Source organism: Lissotriton vulgaris, chromosome 10, assembly GCF_964263255.1.
Source record: "Lissotriton vulgaris chromosome 10, aLisVul1.2, whole genome shotgun sequence".
In the NCBI taxonomy this organism is placed as follows: Eukaryota; Metazoa; Chordata; class Amphibia; order Caudata; family Salamandridae; genus Lissotriton; species Lissotriton vulgaris.
This window is the reverse complement of record NC_141698.1, coordinates 18,311,262-18,326,740: the sequence shown is the minus strand read 5'-3', so window position 1 is coordinate 18,326,740 and position 15,479 is coordinate 18,311,262.

Genomic DNA, 15,479 nt, shown 5'->3' with positions numbered 1-15,479 from the left:
AGTCTCTGAATTAAGCAGAAAGCTCTCACCCAGTCAAGAGATCAGGGCTAGATCCAACACCGTTTTTTAGCTCACTGCACCATCCCAGTTTCAGAACCTGGCTGTATGCAAATTAGTCTGTTCCTGTCCCAGTGCATGATGGGAACAGGGCAAACCAAACTACAAAAGCCAATTCTTACACTGGGAAGGAAACAAGCTCCCGGGGACCGGTTTCTGGCATTACAGCCGTCTTCGGCCCGGCTTGCTTGAATCCTGATGGTGCAATGAGCAAGGGTCTCACATCTGAGAATACCCTTCCACGCTTAGGGTGGACAAAAATATTTACAACAAGGGGTGGTGAGGGACAGAGTCTCTGAATTAAGCAGAAAGCTCTCACCCAGTCAAGAGATCAGGGCTAGATCCAACACCGTTTTTTAGCTCACTGCACCATCCCAGTTTCAGAACCTGGCTGTATGCAAATTAGTCTGTTCCTGTCCCAGTGCATGATGGGAACAGGGCAAACCAAACTACAAAAGCCAATTCTTACACTGGGAAGGAAACAAGCTCCCGGGGACCGGTTTCTGGCATTACAGCCGTCTTCGCCCCGGTTTGCTTGAATCCTGATGGTGCAATGAGCAAGGGTCTCACATCTGAGAATACCCTTCCACGCTTAGGGTGGACAAAAATATTTACAACAAGGGGTGGTGAGGGACAGAGTCTCTGAATTAAGCAGAAAGCTCTCACCCAGTCAAGAGATCAGGGCTAGATCCAACACCGTTTTTTAGCTCACTGCACCATCCCAGTTTCAGAACCTGGCTGTATGCAAATTAGTCTGTTCCTGTCCCAGTGCATGATGGGAACAGGGCAAACCAAACTACAAAAGCCAATTCTTACACTGGGAAGGAAACAAGCTCCCGGGGACCGGTTTCTGGCATTACAGCCGTCTTCGCCCCGGTTTGCTTGAATCCTGATGGTGCAATGAGCAAGGGTCTCACATCTGAGAATACCCTTCCACGCTTAGGGTGAACAAAAATATTTACAACAAGGGGTGGTGAGGGACAGAGTCTCTGAATTAAGCAGAAAGATCTCACCCAGTCAAGAGATCAGGGCTAGATCCAACACTGTTTTTTAGCTCACTGCACCATCCCAGTTTCAGAACCTGGCTGTATGCAAATTAGTCTGTTCCTGTCCCAGTGCATGATGGGAACAGGGCAAACCAAACTACAAAAGCCAATTCTTACACTGGGAAGGAAACAAGCTCCCGGGGACCGGTTTCTGGCATTACAGCCGTCTTCGGCCCGGTTTGCTTGAATCCTGATGGTGCAATGAGCAAGGGTCTCACATCTGAGAATACCCTTCCACGCTTAGGGTGGACAAAAATATTTACAACAAGGGGTGGTGAGGGACAGAGTCTCTGAATTAAGCAGAAAGCTCTCACCCAGTCAAGAGATCAGGGCTAGATCCAACACCGTTTTTTAGCTCACTGCACCATCCCAGTTTCAGAACCTGGCTGTATGCAAATTAGTCTGTTCCTGTCCCAGTGCATGATGGGAACAGGGCAAACCAAACTACAAAAGCCAATTCTTACACTGGGAAGGAAACAAGCTCCCGGGGACCGGTTTCTGGCATGAGTCCCTTTCTCACTGCTCCATCAGGATTCAAGCAAGCCGGGCCGAAGAAGGCTGAAATGCCAGAAACCGGTCCCCGGTAGCTTGTCTCCTTTCTGGTGAAGAATTGGCTTGGTAGTTTAGTCTGCCCTGTTCCCATGATGCACTGGGCCAGGGACAGACTGATTTACATATAGCCAGGTTCTGAGCTGGGATGGGGCAGTGAGATAAATAACGGTGATGGATCAAGCCCTGATCTTTGGACTGGGTAAGAGTGGTCTGTTTAACTCAGACACTCTGTTCATCACCACCCCCTTTTTGTAAATCGTTTTTGGCCACTATAGGTGTGGCAGGGTATACTCAGACATGAGTCCCTTTCTCACTGCTCCATCAGGATTCAAGCAAGCCGGGCCGAAGAAGGCTGAAATGCCAGAAACCGGTCCCCGGTAGCTTGTCTCCTTTCTGGTGAAGAATTGGCTTGGTAGTTTAGTCTGCCCTGTTCCCATGATGCACTGGGCCAGGGACAGACTGATTTGCATATAGCCAGGTTCTGAGCTGGGATGGGGCAGTGAGATAAATAACGGTGATGGATCAAGCCCTGATCTTTGGACTGGGTAAGAGTGGTCTGTTGAACTCAGACACTCTGTTCATCACCACCCCCTTTTTGTAAATCGTTTGTGGCCACTATAGGTGTGGCAGGGTATACTCAGACATGAGTCCCTTTCTCACTGCTCCATCAGGATTCAAGCAAGCCGGGCCGAAGAAGGCTGAAATGCCAGAAACCGGTCCCCGGTAGCTTGTCTCCTTTCTGGTGAAGAATTGGCTTGGTAGTTTAGTCTGCCCTGTTCCCATGATGCACTGGGCCAGGGACAGACTGATTTGCATATAGCCAGGTTCTGAGCTGGGATGGGGCAGTGAGATAAATAACGGTGATGGATCAAGCCCTGATCTTTGGACTGGGTAAGAGTGGTCTGTTTAACTCAGACACTCTGTTCATCACCACCCCCTTTTTGTAAATCGTTTTTGGCCACTATAGGTGTGGCAGGGTATACTCAGACATGAGTCCCTTTCTCACTGCTCCATCAGGATTCAAGCAAGCCGGGCCGAAGAAGGCTGAAATGCCAGAAACCGGTCCCCGGTAGCTTGTCTCCTTTCTGGTGAAGAATTGGCTTGGTAGTTTAGTCTGCCCTGTTCCCATGATGCACTGGGCCAGGGACAGACTGATTTGCATATAGCCAGGTTCTGAGCTGGGATGGGGCAGTGAGATAAATAACGGTGATGGATCAAGCCCTGATCTTTGGACTGGGTAAGAGTGGTCTGTTTAACTCAGACACTCTGTTCATCACCACCCCCTTTTTGTAAATCGTTTTTGGCCACTATAGGTGTGGCAGGGTATACTCAGACATGAGTCCCTTTCTCACTGCTCCATCAGGATTCAAGCAAGCCGGGCCGAAGAAGGCTGAAATGCCAGAAACCGGTCCCCGGTAGCTTGTCTCCTTTCTGGTGAAGAATTGGCTTGGTAGTTTAGTCTGCCCTGTTCCCATGATGCACTGGGCCAGGGACAGACTGATTTGCATATAGCCAGGTTCTAAGCTGGGATGGGGCAGTGAGATAAATAACGGTGATGGATCAAGCCCTGATCTTTGGACTGGGTAAGAGTGGTCTGTTTAACTCAGACACTCTGTTCATCACCACCCCCTTTTTGTAAATCGTTTTTGGCCACTATAGGTGTGGCAGGGTATACTCAGACATGAGTCCCTTTCTCACTGCTCCATCAGGATTCAAGCAAGCCGGGCCGAAGAAGGCTGAAATGCCAGAAACCGGTCCCCGGTAGCTTGTCTCCTTTCTGGTGAAGAATTGGCTTGGTAGTTTAGTCTGCCCTGTTCCCATGATGCACTGGGCCAGGGACAGACTGATTTGCATATAGCCAGGTTCTGAGCTGGGATGGGGCAGTGAGATAAATAACGGTGATGGATCAAGCCCTGATCTTTGGACTGGGTAAGAGTGGTCTGTTTAACTCAGACACTCTGTTCATCACCACCCCCTTTTTGTAAATCGTTTTTGGCCACTATAGGTGTGGCAGGGTATACTCAGACATGAGTCCCTTTCTCACTGCTCCATCAGGATTCAAGCAAGCCGGGCCGAAGAAGGCTGAAATGCCAGAAACCGGTCCCCGGTAGCTTGTCTCCTTTCTGGTGAAGAATTGGCTTGGTAGTTTAGTCTGCCCTGTTCCCATGATGCACTGGGCCAGGGACAGACTGATTTGCATATAGCCAGGTTCTGAGCTGGGATGGGGCAGTGAGATAAATAACGGTGATGGATCAAGCCCTGATCTTTGGACTGGGTAAGAGTGGTCTGTTTAACTCAGACACTCTGTTCATCACCACCCCCTTTTTGTAAATCGTTTTTGGCCACTATAGGTGTGGCAGGGTATACTCAGACATGAGTCCCTTTCTCACTGCTCCATCAGGATTCAAGCAAGCCGGGCCGAAGAAGGCTGAAATGCCAGAAACCGGTCTCCGGTAGCTTGTCTCCTTTCTGGTGAAGAATTGGCTTGGTAGTTTAGTCTGCCCTGTTCCCATGATGCACTGGGCCAGGGACAGACTGATTTGCATATAGCCAGGTTCTGAGCTGGGATGGGGCAGTGAGATAAATAACGGTGATGGATCAAGCCCTGATCTTTGGACTGGGTAAGAGTGGTCTGTTTAACTCAGACACTCTGTTCATCACCACCCCCTTTTTGTAAATCGTTTTTGGCCACTATAGGTGTGGCAGGGTATACTCAGACATGAGTCCCTTTCTCACTGCTCCATCAGGATTCAAGCAAGCCGGGCCGAAGAAGGCTGAAATGCCAGAAACCGGTCCCCGGTAGCTTGTCTCCTTTCTGGTGAAGAATTGGCTTGGTAGTTTAGTCTGCCCTGTTCCCATGATGCACTGGGCCAGGGACAGACTGATTTGCATATAGCCAGGTTCTGAGCTGGGATGGGGCAGTGAGATAAATAACGGTGATGGATCAAGCCCTGATCTTTGGACTGGGTAAGAGTGGTCTGTTTAACTCAGACACTCTGTTCATCACCACCCCCTTTTTGTAAATCGTTTTTGGCCACTATAGGTGTGGCAGGGTATACTCAGACATGAGTCCCTTTCTCACTGCTCCATCAGGATTCAAGCAAGCCGGGCCGAAGAAGGCTGAAATGCCAGAAACCGGTCCCCGGTAGCTTGTCTCCTTTCTGGTGAAGAATTGGCTTGGTAGTTTAGTCTGCCCTGTTCCCATGATGCACTGGGCCAGGGACAGACTGATTTGCATATAGCAAGGTTCTGAGCTGGGATGGGGCAGTGAGATAAATAACGGTGATGGATCAAGCCCTGATCTTTGGACTGGGTAAGAGTGGTCTGTTTAACTCAGACACTCTGTTCATCACCACCCCCTTTTTGTAAATCGTTTTTGGCCACTATAGGTGTGGCAGGGTATACTCAGACATGAGTCCCTTTCTCACTGCTCCATCAGGATTCAAGCAAGCCGGGCCGAAGAAGGCTGAAATGCCAGAAACCGGTCCCCGGTAGCTTGTCTCCTTTCTGGTGAAGAATTGGCTTGGTAGTTTAGTCTGCCCTGTTCCCATGATGCACTGGGCCAGGGACAGACTGATTTGCATATAGCCAGGTTCTGAGCTGGGATGGGGCAGTGAGATAAATAACGGTGATGGATCAAGCCCTGATCTTTGGACTGGGTAAGAGTGGTCTGTTTAACTCAGACACTCTGTTCATCACCACCCCCTTTTTGTAAATCGTTTTTGGCCACTATAGGTGTGGCAGGGTATACTCAGACATGAGTCCCTTTCTCACTGCTCCATCAGGATTCAAGCAAGCCGGGCCGAAGAAGGCTGAAATGCCAGAAACCGGTCCCTGGTAGCTTGTCTCCTTTCTGGTGAAGAATTGGCTTGGTAGTTTAGTCTGCCCTGTTCCCATGATGCACTGGGCCAGGGACTGACTGATTTGCATATAGCCAGGTTCTGAGCTGGGATGGGGCAGTGAGATAAATAACGGTGATGGATCAAGCCCTGATCTTTGGACTGGGTAAGAGTGGTCTGTTTAACTCAGACACTCTGTTCATCACCACCCCCTTTTTGTAAATCGTTTTTGGCCACTATAGGTGTGGCAGGGTATACTCAGACATGAGTCCCTTTCTCACTGCTCCATCAGGATTCAAGCAAGCCGGGCCGAAGAAGGCTGAAATGCCAGAAACCTGTCCCCGGTAGCTTGTCTCCTTTCTGGTGAAGAATTGGCTTGGTAGTTTAGTCTGCCCTGTTCCCATGATGCACTGGGCCAGGGACAGACTGATTTGCATATAGCCAGGTTCTGAGCTGGGATGGGGCAGTGAGATAAATAACGGTGATGGAATAAGCCCTGATCTTTGGACTGGGTCAGAGTGGTCTGTTTAACTCAGACACTCTGTTCATCACCACCCCCTTTTTGTAAATCGTTTTTGGCCACTATAGGTGTGGCAGGGTATACTCAGACATGAGTCCCTTTCTCACTGCTCCATCAGGATTCAAGCAAGCCGGGCCGAAGAAGGCTGAAATGCCAGAAACCGGTCCCCGGTAGCTTGTCTCCTTTCTGGTGAAGAATTGGCTTGGTAGTTTAGTCTGCCCTGTTCCCATGATGCACTGGGCCAGGGACAGACTGATTTGCATATAGCCAGGTTCTGAGCTGGGATGGGGCAGTGAGATAAATAACGGTGATGGATCAAGCCCTGATCTTTGGACTGGGTAAGAGTGGTCTGTTTAACTCAGACACTCTGTTCATCACCACCCCCTTTTTGTAAATCTTATCTGAATTGGATATGGTGAGGACTTAGGTTCACTCCAGATTGGCTACTGGTGTACCCTGATAAGTCCATAGTATATGGTACTAAGGTACCCAGGGCATAGGTACACCTGTGGTCTCCATGGGCTGAAGCATGCATGAGAGACCACTCAAATTGTGACTACAGGCCTGCCGTTACAACCTGTGTGAGCTGGTGCTAGCACCACTTACAACAGATATAGGTTTCCTTATATCTGAGGTCACTGCACTTAAAAACGTTAAGTCACCCCTAAGGCAGGCCTTTCAATCCTGAAGCAGGGTGCTTGGTTCTAAGTGTGAGAGTGCCCCTTCATGAGCAGGACACCCCTGCAATGTTCGGGGGCCATTATCCCTGGTTGTAAGTGCATCAGCCATTAAGATACATAGAATGGCCTTGCGCGATAAACCTCTAAACTGGCTGTAACAAACGCTGTTGTGTCTGGTATCAAACGTGTTGGAATCATACCCCCACACCAAATGCCAGGAACAACCAGTGGCTTTTATAAGCAGAAGGTTGACCCCCAGGGAGAAACGTTGGTCAGCTATTGAGAGGGATGCATTTGCTGTGGTCTGGGCCTTGAAGAAGTTGAGGCCATACCTGCTTGGCACTCTCTTAATTGTTCAGACAGACCATATGCCCTTCTTATTGCTTAAACAAATGAAGGGTGAAAATCCCAAACCCTAGAGGTGGTCCATTTCCCTACAGAGGATGGACTTTTCTGTGGAACATAGACCTGGGAGTAACCATGCCGTCGCAGATGGACTCTCCAGATATTTCCACTTAGAAATTAAGAATCAACGGGGCCAGTTTAGTTTGAGGGGTAGGGTGTTGTGTAGGAAAGTAGGATCTGCTTTTATGATTACCTTCACTTTTTGCTTGGTGTCAGTATGTTTTTGACTAGTCTGACTGGGATCCTGCTAATTAGGAGCCCAGTCACTGTCCTTTCTCCCTAAATTGACCATGGTAAGTACTTTTGTGAATCCCCAATTGGCTACTGGTGTAGCCCATGTAAGTCCCTAGTATATGGTACTAAGGTACCCAGGGCATAGGAACACCAGAGGTCTCCCATGGCCTGCATTACGTATTGTGCCACCCATGGGAATCCATTTAAACTGTGACTATAGGCCTGCCATTGCAGCCTGGGTGACTTCGTGCTTGCACCTTTCACGACAGATATATGTTTCCCTATGTCTGAGGTCACTGGACTTAAAACCTATTAGTCACCCCTATAGCAGGCTCTTCAGTCCTGGGGGCAGGGTGCTTGGTTATAAGTCTGAGGGTGACCCTGCATGAGCAGGATACCCCCTACAAACCCAGAGTCAATTCTCCAGGCTTTGTAAGTGCAGTAAGCCATTTTAAAACATATAGTGGACATCAGTCAATACGAGATGTCTAACTGTAGCGTGGCTGCACCGAAACCTGTCATGTTTGGTATAAGACATGTTGGAAACATACCCCAACACCGATTCCAGTGTTGAAAGTATGATCCCATGTACTTGAGGGCTGTCTTGTGGTACCCCACTGAACTCCCAGTAAAAGCCTTTCAGGGTCTGACAACAATCTAGTGATGCTGCCGACCACAGACACAAATCTGCCCTACTGCTGCTGATCCAAGTTTGAACAGCGGAAGGTAGAACAATAGGTTTCCTGTCACAGGGAGGTGTGACCACCTCCCAGTCAAGACTTAGTGTATTGAGTTGGGGTGGGGGGTTCTTTCTTGCCAGTGCCACCAGATTGCTTTGAAGGGCACATTTGGTGCCCTCCTTGCATATTCCAGCTTTAGTCAGTTCAGGGAGCCCTTGGCTCCTGCTCTGGAGCGAAACTGGACAAAGTATATGGGCGTATCCACCCCTCTGTTCAGCCCCTCCTCGGGGAGGGAACACTGAGTGATTCCAATCCTTTCCCCAGGGTACTTAAGGGCTTACCTGTGGGTGGTTCCTTAGATTAGTCGTGGGACAAGACTCAAGCCTGAAACCACGTCACTTTTCGACCGTCTGGACACTTGAACTTCGCCTGGAACCAAGACTGCACCACGGAAGACTCCTGCTGCTCCTGGTCTCGCTGTTCTACAAGTCTTCTTTGTCATCTGTGTCCGTGCTTCTTCCAGGATCTTCAACAGACCTGTGGGTATCAAGGAAACCCAAAGTAATCTCCCTTGGAGTGAAGGAGTTACGCCCCTGCATCTGCAGGCACCACAACAAAGCTGACCGGTCTGCTACTACTGTTGTCCTACCGACTTCCTGAGGCTCAGCATAGGTAAGTAAAAGGGGGGTTTTACCCAACGAGTCACTAGGGACCTGGGTGCTATGTGGTATATACTAGGGAGTCCCAGTGAACCATTATTCGTTTCTTCAAGTTAATCAACAAAAACAATCAAGAAAAAATCATCAAATTATCACTTAGAGCACACTGTTATTTAATCACAATGAGCTAGCTTCACTGTACATTGAAGCAATATTAATAACAATATCTTAGCAAAAGTGCCCCAGGGAGAGCAAGGAGATAGTGATGTGATAAAGTGAGGGAGGATTTGGGATGGTCAGCATGAATATAAAATACAGACACAATAAATATTGGTAATTTACAATACAAAAAACATTGGCTTCAGAGCCCTGAGCCAAGCAATCAAATAATTGATATCCAAAAAAGGCAGTCCAAAATCATGTATGTGACACTGTTATTTAATAACCAGAATAGGGGTGGCGTCAACTGATCTAAAAGAAAGTAGCCGTCAACGATTTGACGCTTGCAGCGTCCACGCGATCATACGAGTGGGCCTCTTTGATTCATCCTGTGAAGTCTTCTTTTACACCCCCAGTGGTAAATTGCTTTACCACTCACCATGGTAATAATTAGTATTTCCTCCTTGACCTCTATTAATGAGACTGTGTCTTTGGAAATAGCTCCACAAATTGGGTTGTGTGAGCACTAACATATGGTTTTTAATTCTTACAGAACAACCTGTGCCCCCCTGGGTCCCTCTCCCTTGTGTCCTGATGAAGACCCCGGCGTGAGGCGCTAAGGAACGCCTACAGTTGTCGTTTTGGGGTCGAAACGTTGACGGCTACTTTCTTTTAGATCAGTTGACGCCACCCCTATTCTGGTTATTAAGTAACAGCGTCACATACATGATTTTGGACTGCCTTTTTTGGATATCAATTATTTGATTGCTTGGCTCAGGGCTCTGAAGCCAATTATTTTAGTATTGTAAATTACCAATATATATTGTATCTGTATTTTATTCACGCTGCACATCCCAAATCCTCCCTCACTTTATCACATCACTATCTCCTTGCTCTCCCTGGGGCACTTTTGCGAAGATGTTGTTATTAATATTGCCTTCAATGTACAGTGAAGCTAGCTCATTGTGATTAAATAACAGTGTGCTCTAAGTGATAATTTGATGATTTTTTCTTGATTGTTTTTGTTGATTAATTTGAAGAAACGAATAATGGTTCACTGGGACCTCCTAGTATATACCTTCCTGGGGCTCAGCAGCACAGGTGGTGGTTCTGCAACTCCCTCAGGCCTGATCTGTCCTCTCTGCAATTTTGGGGCCAGTATCCCTTGTCGGAACTGCTGGGACAGCTGTGGTCCATGCAGGAAACAGCTGTGGGGTCGGGTGGGGGGGTATTTCGAGGGATGATGCAGAGGGAAATGAAATAAATAACTAATTCTCCCTCATCATCATCTGTCGGAATCCCCTCCACCTGGCCTCAACGCAACACCGATGTTACCTGCACGGACCGCGGCTTCGCTGGGACCGAACCCCTGTACACTGCATCGACTTGCTGTTGCAAAAGCTTGTTGTTTCCAAACTTCGGACACGGCGGAGCTGGCTTATCATGGTCACGCAACATAACTCCCCTGGATCTCCATATATCTGACTGGAGACTTGGATGTTTGAATAATGTTACGCAACCATTATTGAAAATGTACGATTTTAACATTGATAAAATGCTTCGTTGGAATAATAGAAATAGCCTTGAGAAAGCCCTGGCCTCACTCGCCACAGGGGCGAAACACTTGTCGGCTGTTCTTTCTCTCTTTATATAACGTTTTCTAAGAAAAAAACCTACAATTAATGAATTGGATTTAATCAAGTGATAAATAAAAAGAATGACCTTCACTCCAACCTACTTGTTCTGTGTTACATCCGAAAAAAGGAATTAGCCTACTGATTGGATACATATATGTGTTTGGAAAGAAGGAACATATGCTCATAACCCTCTCATCACTTGTATTTTTGAGGCTGAAAAGGTCCAGAGCTTTGAGCAAAACTCCACCAGAACTCTAGGGATTCATATCTAGACTCAGGATTTCTGGACCGTTCTCCTTGTTACTCTAACCTGCTTGTGGTTAGTCCCTCGGATCTTGCTGGTCCCAACGTTGCTCGTTCTTTGTTCTCCACGCCAGTTGCAGCTACAAAGGCTTGTTGATGCTCTCGCCGGACACCAACCACCTAGTCACCAACATCTCTCGTGGGACAGCTCGTGCACAGCTCCTGGTCTTCCTCAGCGTCGCCAAGTCCTCACCGCTGCAGCAACAAGGTCACAGTAAACAATTTTGAACCGGCCAACACTGGTGGGCATGGGAAACATCCTTTACAATGAAACTTTTACAACGCAGTGCTATTACAACGCAGGTTTTACAACGAAAACCATTACAACGCATTGCGCTGGGGGGCGCTCTAGGATAGGGAATAGATTTGATTTACTATCCAACACCTTCCCTAGTGTCCACGGGGACTGGAGTTGGAATAGTAAATTAAACTATTCACTATCCAGCACCCCAAAGCACTATGCGTTGTAAAGGTTTGCGTTGTAAAACTGGCGTTGTAACAGCATGCATGGTAAAAGCATGCGTTGTAACGTCATACATCCGGTGGGCATTGCTCTGCCATGCCTCCTGGTCACTCCTGAGTGGCATATACTCTGTCCCCTTTGTTTGCAGGTTCTCCGCTTCCAGAATACACCCTTGGATTCATTCAGACTTCTTCACCTTCTTCTCCAGAGGCACTTTTCTCCAAGTCTTCCATTGTCGTCAATGGAGGTCTATGACTTCTCTTCACCCCTATGCACCTGGCTTCCCTGGTTTAGGTAACCTAGTCTCTGGGGCATTCACGGATGGGGTAGCTCTCCAACCGTCCGTCCTCCAAGGAGGCAATTCCTCTGGGTCCTCTGGGAAGGGTCCTTCTTCTGCAAAACTGCAACCGTGACTTCTCCATTGACTTCAATTGGGCACGCAGTTGTGTTACCACTCTGCACACAGCCCCAGTGGAGTTCCTGGGTACTTACCTTGGGAGGTTCCTTGTGTCCCCGGCTCCTCTGGGCCTTCTTGTCCAAGTCCCGACCTCCCTTGCATTTCGCATTCCACTTTCTTAGTATATGGTTTGGTCTCCTCCTGGAGACCACTGTATTTTGTGCTACTTACCTTACTGCAATTGAGGTATTGTTGTGTATTGTGTTGATATCTCCAGGTAGGAGATATAGCAATGTGTTAGTGAGTGTTGTGTAATGAATAGAAGTCTTTTTATATAATCACTCTGTGATTCTTTTTCATCTAACCTACACTACATGATTAAACTGGTAAAACAAGCTGCTTAACACTCCTTCACTATAAGCCTTAAGGCTGCTCTCCTCAGCTACCACTTTGAGAGCTTTCTGTGGATATCAAAGACCACTAAAATTCCCATAAGGGTTGCCTGGATTTGTGTAAGTTGCATCACTTAAATAAGTGTGCTCCATATACTAAGCCAGACTCCTGCATGCTATAAAACAAAAAAAATGCATGCAAGACAGTGGTTATGGAGACTTGAGGGGCGCTTTAGGAGGGTGGTACTGAGGGAATTTGTGGAGAAGGGGGTCATTGGGGGTGCATCAAACATTGTGACACCGGGCTCCACCAGTGTTAAAGCAGGGCCTGCGTACTGGTAATTGGGTGGTGTGGTATCCCCGAACTCCCCGCAACTTGACCCTATGAGTTGACAGTGCAGGGGAGAACTACTTTTGGCATAACGGGAAATTAAAGATGGAAAATCTCTGAAATAATCAATGGCCAATAATCGGGAACTGGGTAAAGCTGCGCCCAAAATGAGAGCTCCCAGTTTTATGGTATTTATTTTTTAGCATTTCTGTCTGTATTCATCCATATTTTCTTTGTGGTCATCTTATCAGTATTTATTCATATTTGTTTTGTGTTCTGCTAATAAATGAATTTATTAAATGGTATACTTCCACATTTATCTATATCTATCTATACTACTATTATAAAGGAAGAACTTTGAACCTTTGAGGCGGGTAAACTCGGGAACCACAACGCCAATCCACACACCCGATACATTGTTGTGATTGTCAGGGTGTGCAGATGGACATAGGCTATATAAATTAAAAAAATATAAGTTATTTAAAAAATTTACGAGAAAAAAAAAGTAGTCCCATGGAAGTAGCGCCAGCCGAGACGTGTGTTCTGACATCAGGAGCGCAGGGAGGAGCGGCGGACATGAGCGCGGGGAGGAGCGGCCGACAGGCGGGGAGGAGCGGTGAGGAACGGCGGACCGGTGAACTCAGGAGCGCGGGGAGGTGCGGTGGATGAGGTAAGGCTCCGTGGGACCCACGGACTATGTCGGGGCGGGCGGGGGCCCTGAAGCCAAGGTCGGGACGGGCTGCTACTCCGGGGGACCCGCGGACAGTGTAGGGGCGGGCGGGGGCCGGGGCGGGCGGAGGCCCTGAAGCCTGATTGCTCCCGGACAAGGTCGGGACGGGCTGCTAGCTAAACGAATAAATGTGAACTCATACTTTGACGCCTGTCGTGTTTTAGCAAATGAATCAGCCAAATATTACATGACAATACACCCACAGGTAAATATTAGCATTATACAAATGGAAGCTGACATATGTAGGTATTTAAGGAAACCTGATCCTGTTTTTCAACTCCCCATGCCATCTATCTGATCCGCTTTTGCCATGGAATTGATGAAAGGCAGTATAGAATGGCAATCAAAAGAAGCCAATTTTTTCGTATTTTCCTTTTTTTTTTAAATAAATAAATACAAACATTTCTGTGTGTATTCATCTGTAATATTCAGTAAAAATGGAAAACTGGGAGCCTTAAATAAAATAAGTGCGCGCTCCCACGTGCCACCTCCATGCTCATGCATTTCCCCCCAAAATGCAGTGGCTTTTAAAACACCAGGTCCAAGGCATCTCGTGGGAGTTAGTCCACTGGCAACCCCTCGGCTTCAGCATGTCTTTTGGTACTCGAAATATCAGTTTGTACATAGAAATAGCATGGAGACCAGGCCATCATAATGCCAAGGGTGGCGTAGTGGCACTGACCACCAGCTGACTGCCAATGACGTCAAAAGCCTGACCAAACGAGCCCCCTTCAGACTCGATTCGCTGCTGAAGGGTTCGGGCAAGAAAGGGAAGATAGGGGAAGTGACGAAGGCTCTGCGTTGAAGATCCGAGGCTGGGGAGGGGGTAGTAAAGGCAGTGCCAGGGCAGGGTACCAAAGAGGGGCCTCGCGAGTGATGGCTCGAGTGGCATTCCCCGCTAAAGCTGAGCTCAAGGCGCCCTGCCAGCCTCTGGCATGTTAATAGAGTGACAGAGAAAGGGCAGAGAATGTCTGGCCTGCGAGCCAGAAGCCCTTCCATCCCCGAGAGGGACGTGAGAGGAGCGCCTGGCACGGGGTGAATGAAAGGGATTAACTCCCGGAAGGCCGGCTCCTGCTATGGTATGCCCCTCCAGCAGCAGCATGTGTGGACGTTGGCACGAGTCCCTGGCAGATGGTGTGGGTGTACGACCAGGCTGCCTGTGTCTTCCGCGAAGGAGACTGGAGTATGATGCTTCTCCAGCCTCTTGAAGAAAACTTACGTAAATCTCAAAGCATTTACGAAAAGGACCGAAAGTGAAGTTACTGTTTTAGAAGAGCTTTTCTAGTAAGCGTCTTATCCAGCGTGATGCGCGCACACGGTATGGAGGAGCCGGACCAGGCTGCAGATGATATGAAAAACTCGGGTGCCGCTGTGTGTGTGCCCGGGAAGCTGTCTCAGGCCGGGCTGACACACACGACGGGGGGGGGGGGGGGGGGGGGGGGGCAGGGGTGAAGGTATTATACAGAGAACAAAGCCTACCCCTAATTACAATTGGCAGAATTAGGGGGTGGCCTATTACTGAAGGGATACCTGCTTTGCCAGGAAATCAAGCCGGATCCCTTTTTTTCTGTAAATATTTTGACTTGTTCTCTGTATAATACCTTCTGCTGCTTTTCCATCTTCCTTCTCTACTATACACATGAGCACTTATCTTCACTTCTTTCTCCTATCTTGGAAATAACTGAGCTAGTATCATATACTATGTTTTATTTCTCATTTATGTTTTTCATTTTTTTTTATATAAAAATGAATTGATGGTTACAATTTAATTGACTTCTGGTGACCTTGTATCTCTCCGTTGAAGGTGCCTCTACTTTGAATTCTTGATTAGATGGATTCATTTCATATCACACTCTTTTACAGTTATTAATTAGAGTGTATTCAGGAGTGTTGGGGAGTTTTCAGGGAGCAGATTCTCGTATCTGGTAGTGGCTGTCAGTCAGCATTAGTACTGTTACCGGATCGGGTGATCAGCAGTCACAGTACTAATGCTGGCTGACAGCCGCCACCCTACAACAGGGTCTTCGCAATAATTAGCATCTGCATATTTGGAGAATTCAATTTCTATCTTTACTAAGAGAATCTGCTTCCTGAAAAAACTCCATCACCTGGAACAGAAGTGGGATTTATGAAAAATCAAGAAATATAACTTTAGTCACTGGCATTCACGAGACCTTCCAAAATCTTTCGGGACGGAATCACAACAGACAATAAGCCCTGAAGAAGTTGCCGTGTACTGAGTGGTAGCAACAACACACATGTTGGCTAGGCTAAGGCTTTGTACGAAGGAACGCACAACAAGGACAATAAATTCTGGAACCACACAAAACAGTGGATGAAGAGTGTTTCTTTTTCTTTTCCCTTTCTTCTCTCATAACTGTAATAACGGAATTTG